The sequence below is a fragment of the Nothoprocta perdicaria genome, unplaced genomic scaffold (genome assembly GCF_003342845.1).
Source record: "Nothoprocta perdicaria isolate Ctin4 unplaced genomic scaffold, notPer1 scaffold_1, whole genome shotgun sequence".
Taxonomy (NCBI): domain Eukaryota; kingdom Metazoa; phylum Chordata; class Aves; order Tinamiformes; family Tinamidae; genus Nothoprocta; species Nothoprocta perdicaria.
The window spans coordinates 12,815,554-12,821,821 of NW_020454093.1; positions in this window are offsets into that span (position 1 = coordinate 12,815,554).

The following is a 6,268-nucleotide window of genomic DNA, read 5'->3' on the forward strand; positions in this document are numbered from 1 at the left end:
GTCTCCATATTTCACATATTCTGCAAAGTATTTTTCTAACCAATTGAGTCAGAGAGCAGCAGAGAAGAAAGAAAAGCTGGTGCCTGAGGGAGGAAAGCCTCACACCAAGTGTCCTCCTGGTCTGTCACAGTAGCAGCTCTCTTGTTCCAGAGCCCTTCTGCTCTGGAAGGAAGTCTAGTGATGGAAGATGCTCCCTGGCAGCTTCTGTGAAAACACTGCTGGAGGAAGGAAGCTAAAGGGATGGTCACACAAGAGAAGGTCTATTGAATTTCTGAAGACAAGTGGAAGCTTTGTCTGTGCTTTGCATTTGCTCGTCTTTAATTACAGATGAGGATGAAGAAATACTTGAAGAAGACTTAGCTGCTTTTGTTAAACAGGACAGTTCTCACGGAGCTTTTAAGTCACTTCYGAAAGCTTTTAATCAGAATTCTCTCTGTACCAATTCTCTCAGAATTCCATATTTTGGATCAAGGAAGGGGACACTATATCTAGAAATATTTTGCAGATGTTGATATAGTATTTACAAGCATATTTATTTTAAGGGAGTTTGTGCCATATGAACACAGCACTTAAAGTTTAGAGGAGAGCTAGTGGTAGTAAAATAACATGAGTAGTAAAGGTAGTAAAGGAAAGGTAGAGGAACAGCATTGTGAATCAGACTGTAAACAGTCTGATTGGCTTCACTGGGGAAGAGACTTCTGGAACATAAGTTTATTCACAGATKCTGTACTGTGATGCCACAAAGAATAACACATTTTATTGATTTTAATTAGACTCAAGCATACTGATGATATGTTTAATTATACTTAAGCACACAAAGTTACTTCCAGTTTGTCTATTTTTCTGCTGTTGACAGATTAGTCATTAAAAAAAAAAGGCTTTTCTCCATCTTCTTTCATCTGAAATACTTTATATAAGTTAATTAAATCACGCATTTCCAGCTGCTTCCTTTCCTCCTGCTATTGCCAGTACCAGCTATGGGCACGGTTGGTCCTACAGCCATGGTGGGAGAGCAGCCTGTGACTCCAATATGAAAACATGTTAGTCTAGAGAACCCCAATCCTATATGAAAGGATTTTTCACATTGCTTAAACAGGATTTTATCTGGTCAAAAGAGGCCTACACCATGAAGTTGCAGCAGGAATACTGTCAGGCTTTGCTAATACAGTAGGGCTCCACTGCAGTTCAAGACTCCTCACCAAGGAGGAGGTGAAAGGACAGATTTCTGCAGATTTTCTGCAGTCAGAAATGTTTCTGCAGTTGGAAAAGCAGTTGGAAAAGCAGCATCCCCTGCAGCCAGCCACTTTGATCAGTACAGACAATGAGCACATGCATATGGTCCAAAGGCTCTGATGAGTTTCAGCTTTCCCAGTTYGGTTGGATTTCCAGTCCCATTCAGGCAAGAATAGACAGGGCTGGATATCTGTTCTGGTGCATCTTTTAGGATGTAATTCTTTCTCAAATTCTTGCACCTTTGATTTAATGAGTCTGATTTGATTTGGATGCATGAAAAACTGAGCAATATCTGTAGCAAATGAAGGAAATCCTGTCCCTTGATCTGTTCTTGTCAAGCTTAATCCTCTTGATTAAAGCACTTGAAGAATTTTAGAGATGGATGTGTATGATTTGGATATTTCTGGATACATTACAGATCAGTTCTATTTAGCAGAAAGGTTGCTTTTTTTCTATTAAAAAATGTACTTGTTAAAAAAGCAATTTCCATTAAAATTTTGACAAATATTTCAATTGCTCTTTTATGAAAGTAATGACTGCAGCATGTTTTGCTGGCTACTGATAATTCTGTTTTCTTGTTACTTATCATTATATTGAAATGTTAACCAGGAAAATATGTAATTAAATAAATCACTTGCTTCACCTATCACTGCTTAGTGGTCAGTTTTGTTTATCCTGGGAACCATTACAAGGTAAAATCCTGTTCATCTAAGAATTTTGGGAGAAATCCACTSCTGATCTAATACAGGTAGTGGGTCTTGAGCCTCAGCTCATACATAGTGCTCCCAGCTGTGTACCCTTATCACTAACCAGCTTTAGGTGCTTTCTCACCTCCTTCCTCTCCCATAAGTCTCACAGTCCTTTCTAGAGCATTTTTTTTGCTACTGTGCCAGGGGGTTCCTGAGTGCTTTCATCTCCTGCAGTGTAGGATGTGCAAAGCTCTCCAGCGGTGGGCTCAGATCCTCTTCATCCACATGGCAGATCTGTCTTCCKTGGTGAAAGGTTTGGAGTTATGCAAACAGTGGAGGGCTTTTTATCCATCCACAGATAGCGGGTGAGGAAACTGTGTACTGACTGACTGTAAGTGTACAATATTTCTGATTGGTTCCCTGTTCACTTCTCTGTTGGTAGAATGTCCTACAAATTCAGAAAAMCTGGGATTTTAATTTCTCTGAACTGCATAGAATGTAATATCCATTTCTAAGCACTCCAGCCTCTGATAGAGGCGGTGAGGTTTTTGCTGCTCCCGGGGACCCTTGCTGGGCTGGAGTTGTACCTAAGTGATCCTGTGTCCACTCTGCAGTTTGTAAAGCAGTCCCTCAGCATTACTGCAATTAAAATCAAGCTATGGTTCTAAAGATGAAAGGCTGTGATATAAACTCTAGTTCATTTGTGGAATGAGGAAATGATAAAATAGGGGTCTGAAAGTGTAAAAATAAAGGAAGACTCTAAGCTGGAAAATCTTCCTTTTCTCTTCTCCCTGGCTGCCTGTGAAACCAGTGAATCTTCCTGAAGGTAGGCACTTCAAAGCTGTCTGAAAGCACATCATCTTCCCAGGAGGAGATCAGTTTTGCAACCTCTGGGCATCTGCTTCACTGTCAGTTCACCCAGCTTCTCTGCTGGGGAAATTCCAAGGTCAGGGCACTTCTCTCATCTTGCTCACACCAGTTAACCACCAAGAGTCTTCATTTCTCTGTAGAAGTTAAAATTGTTTCATAGGTCAGGAACTGTAGCTTCTTTTCAGCTCCTTTTTAAGAGGTTATTTAAATAGCTGTGCTACTCTAAAGGCCCAGCAACCCTCTCCTACCTGTAGGGAAGTGGAAAAACAAGTCTCTAACTCATAGCATGTACCACTTGTAACACCTTTCTGTGTCAGAGGCAGTAGGTACCAATAAAAAGCGCTTCTGCTCTTAGTGAGGATCATTTTGGCCCCCAGAAACRGCTTCAAACAACATGTTGAACAACATGGAGAGTCTGAAGGCCAGTTATATGAGCACCTATTCAATGCCATTTGCTTCGGCAGTGCTGCCCATTTTTTGATCCCATCAGAGACCAAGGAGCTCTACAGTACTCCAGCCCCAAGCACTAGGAGATTTTTTTATTGGAACACTTCTTCCAGCTGGTGTGGGCAGAAAGGATAGTGGGTTTTTGKTTTTTTTCCCTCGAGATCAAAACTCAGAGACACAGAAAGATTTGGTGCAAAACTGTTCTATTTGTGGACACATGGGGATTTATCTTTGGAATAGAGAATTTACTGGCTTGCAGGTGAATTTCACAGGTTAAACAAAGTTGTGTAATGGCAAATCTGCGGGAATGTTATTCCAGTGACTACTAACAGATGTGTCAAATACTTAGGGCTTCTTAATTAAGAAGAAGAAGAAGCCCCAGGCCCTCCTAGGAGAGAGACGGCCTGACTATTCAACCCAACAAAGTTGCTCAAGATGGTAATTAAAATTTAGTGCTTTTGATCCTTGAAGAAAAACTGTCTCTCTCTTCAAAGGTTGTGCCTTGCAGTGTGCTGCACTGGGATGGAGCTTCCTCCACCCCTCTCTGCATCTGCTCTTAGACCTGAGACCTCTTTGAGAGTTGCAGCAGGACTAGGGACTCGAGGGAGGAAAGAGTGGGGCAGGTTTTCAAGTGAGGGAAACCATAAGTGACTGGTCCCACTGCAGGCAACACAGACTGTCACAGCGCCAGGGGATAATGTCACCCTTGTTGTGGGGGCACCTTGTGATGGATAAGGGAAATAACATATTTTATGGTTCACTTTTTTTGTTGCCAGAGGATATGTCAAAACAGTTCAATACTGAAGATGCTGTGCTGGCCCTTCATGCTTGTAGGTGTCTTCATTTTTGTGTTTATTTGTTTCGATATCTGTCCTCATGGGGTGCACGTGGGGTAATAAAAATTTAAAGAGGAAAAAAAGCTCATTGAATTATTGAATGAAGTGTGCAGTCTATTTCCCTCCAGTCCAGACTGATATTAAATTTTAAGCTGCTATGTAGGGATGATAGATGTCTTTTGTTTATTTTCAGGAAGATTTTGAGGGGATAAATGTCTAGTGAATAGTGTCAGTTTATGCTCTTAAAACTCTGAACTTTCTCTACAATGAATGAGAAAGCAGAGAGTTCAAGATAGGTGCGTACAATCTATGTGAAATGACTGGGCAGTTGTTCAATAAACTGTTGCTATTCATCATGCAAAGAATTGGATGTATGTAGTAGCTATTAGCTAAATTAGAAAAGACTGTGAGAATTATAAGACAGATGAAGCTTTCTATCAGGTCTTCCTGTCTTAGAGGCTAGAGAATTTGGAGGGCATTAGTGGGTGTAATTAAGTTAAAGCTGAATTTGACTTTTCTCTTGCTACCTCCCCAAAGATGCTTTGGAATTTGTTCCTTTCCTTCCACTCTTTTGACCTTACAGTATAAAGATTTTTCCCCACGTATAGGCATGAGGTAGGAACTGCTCTCTGTGAGGATGAGAAATTGTCATGGGAGGATAATATGTCTTTTCACATTGGGCCGATTAGATATCTGAAACAGATGAGGTGAGATTCAGGCATGATCTTGTGAAACCCACTCAGAAATACCATGAGCTCAGGCAAAATACTCCCTGGACTTGTTGGCATCCTATGAGATAATATTTCCCCTTTCTGTCACAAGGGGTCTTTTATTAAGACACTGCAGCAGAGATGGAGGAAAGTTACATTTGTTCTGAGGTGATTCWTATAGAGGTGATTCTTATAGAAGTAATTAAGCCAAGATGATGGATATGTGCATAGACTGTTACACCTGCTCCTGAATTTTAAAAACTGCTGTAAAATGATGTGTTTTAAAATGATACACACAGGCTTTKCAGGGTTGCCCATGATTAGAATCCAATGAAAGTGCTACACCCTCTTGGGAATGSTGGACCAATGCTGCAGACCAGAGGCTTTGTAAGGCAGAGTCACGTGTGGGTGAAAACAGGCAGGACTGCAGTGCAACAGTGAAATATCTTTTAATGTTAATGCTTTTCCATGTGAAATTTGGTCCCAGAAGGTTGCTTTGTTCATGCGAACCACCACCTATTTTATACTTTTAAGTGTATGTTTCTCCAAACAGATCTTACATGTATTTAATTTCTCATACTTTGAAGAAGCCACRAAGACGCCTTGTGAGTGCCTTGCTGTAAGGCCAGAAAGTGAGCGGGAAGTGAATTGTTAACATCAGGGTATCGATCACCGTTTGGATGCCTTAACACATCTTACCTTAAGGAATGTACTTGGATTTGCAGGCACAGATCTTTAGCCGGGGCAGAAGAGGCTGGAACAGGCTGCCCAGAGAGGTTGTGGAGTCTCCTTCTTTGGAGATCTTTAAAACCCGCTTGGATGCAGCCCTGTGCCACRTGCTCTAGGTGACCCTGCGTGAGCAGGGGGGTTGGACTAGATGACCTCTGAGGTCCCTTCCAACCTTAACCATTCTATGATTCTATGAGAAGAGGGTGAGATTGCTTTAAGCACATCCTTTAGACAGAGCTTACAAGCAATTGAAAAAGACATTGYTGAGAACAGTCCTGCAGCAGCATGAGGTGAGTGTGATGCTTGAGAGAATCTCTTCTTCACTAATATTTTCTGCTACAAGCTACAACAGTGGGTTGTGATCCAGACCCTTCATTACCCTGCTGAGCCTGTCTAATGAACTGGCCACTTCCTTAGTGCATRTTGGCATTGTGCTAAAGCTTTGCTTAAAAGTTAGCCCAAGCTGTGCTATTTGCTGCTGTGACCCATCAGCTTCAGACAAATGAGTGAACTGAAGTTCGTATAAACCTGCATTTAAGGCTGCAACGTGCAACCCATGCTCTCTTAAAGCCCTAACTTTGGTTTGAAATCTGCTAGTATCAGTCRCCATCTAATGCTTTTATTAGTGCTCACCATGGCAGTTGTCTAACAGCTTGTTCTGCACTGAAGAATCATGTAGGCTACTTTTAGACTATGAAATCGCATTTTCTGGTAATTATTCTAAAACTTATGAGCTTTTTGAGTGGCACTTTGT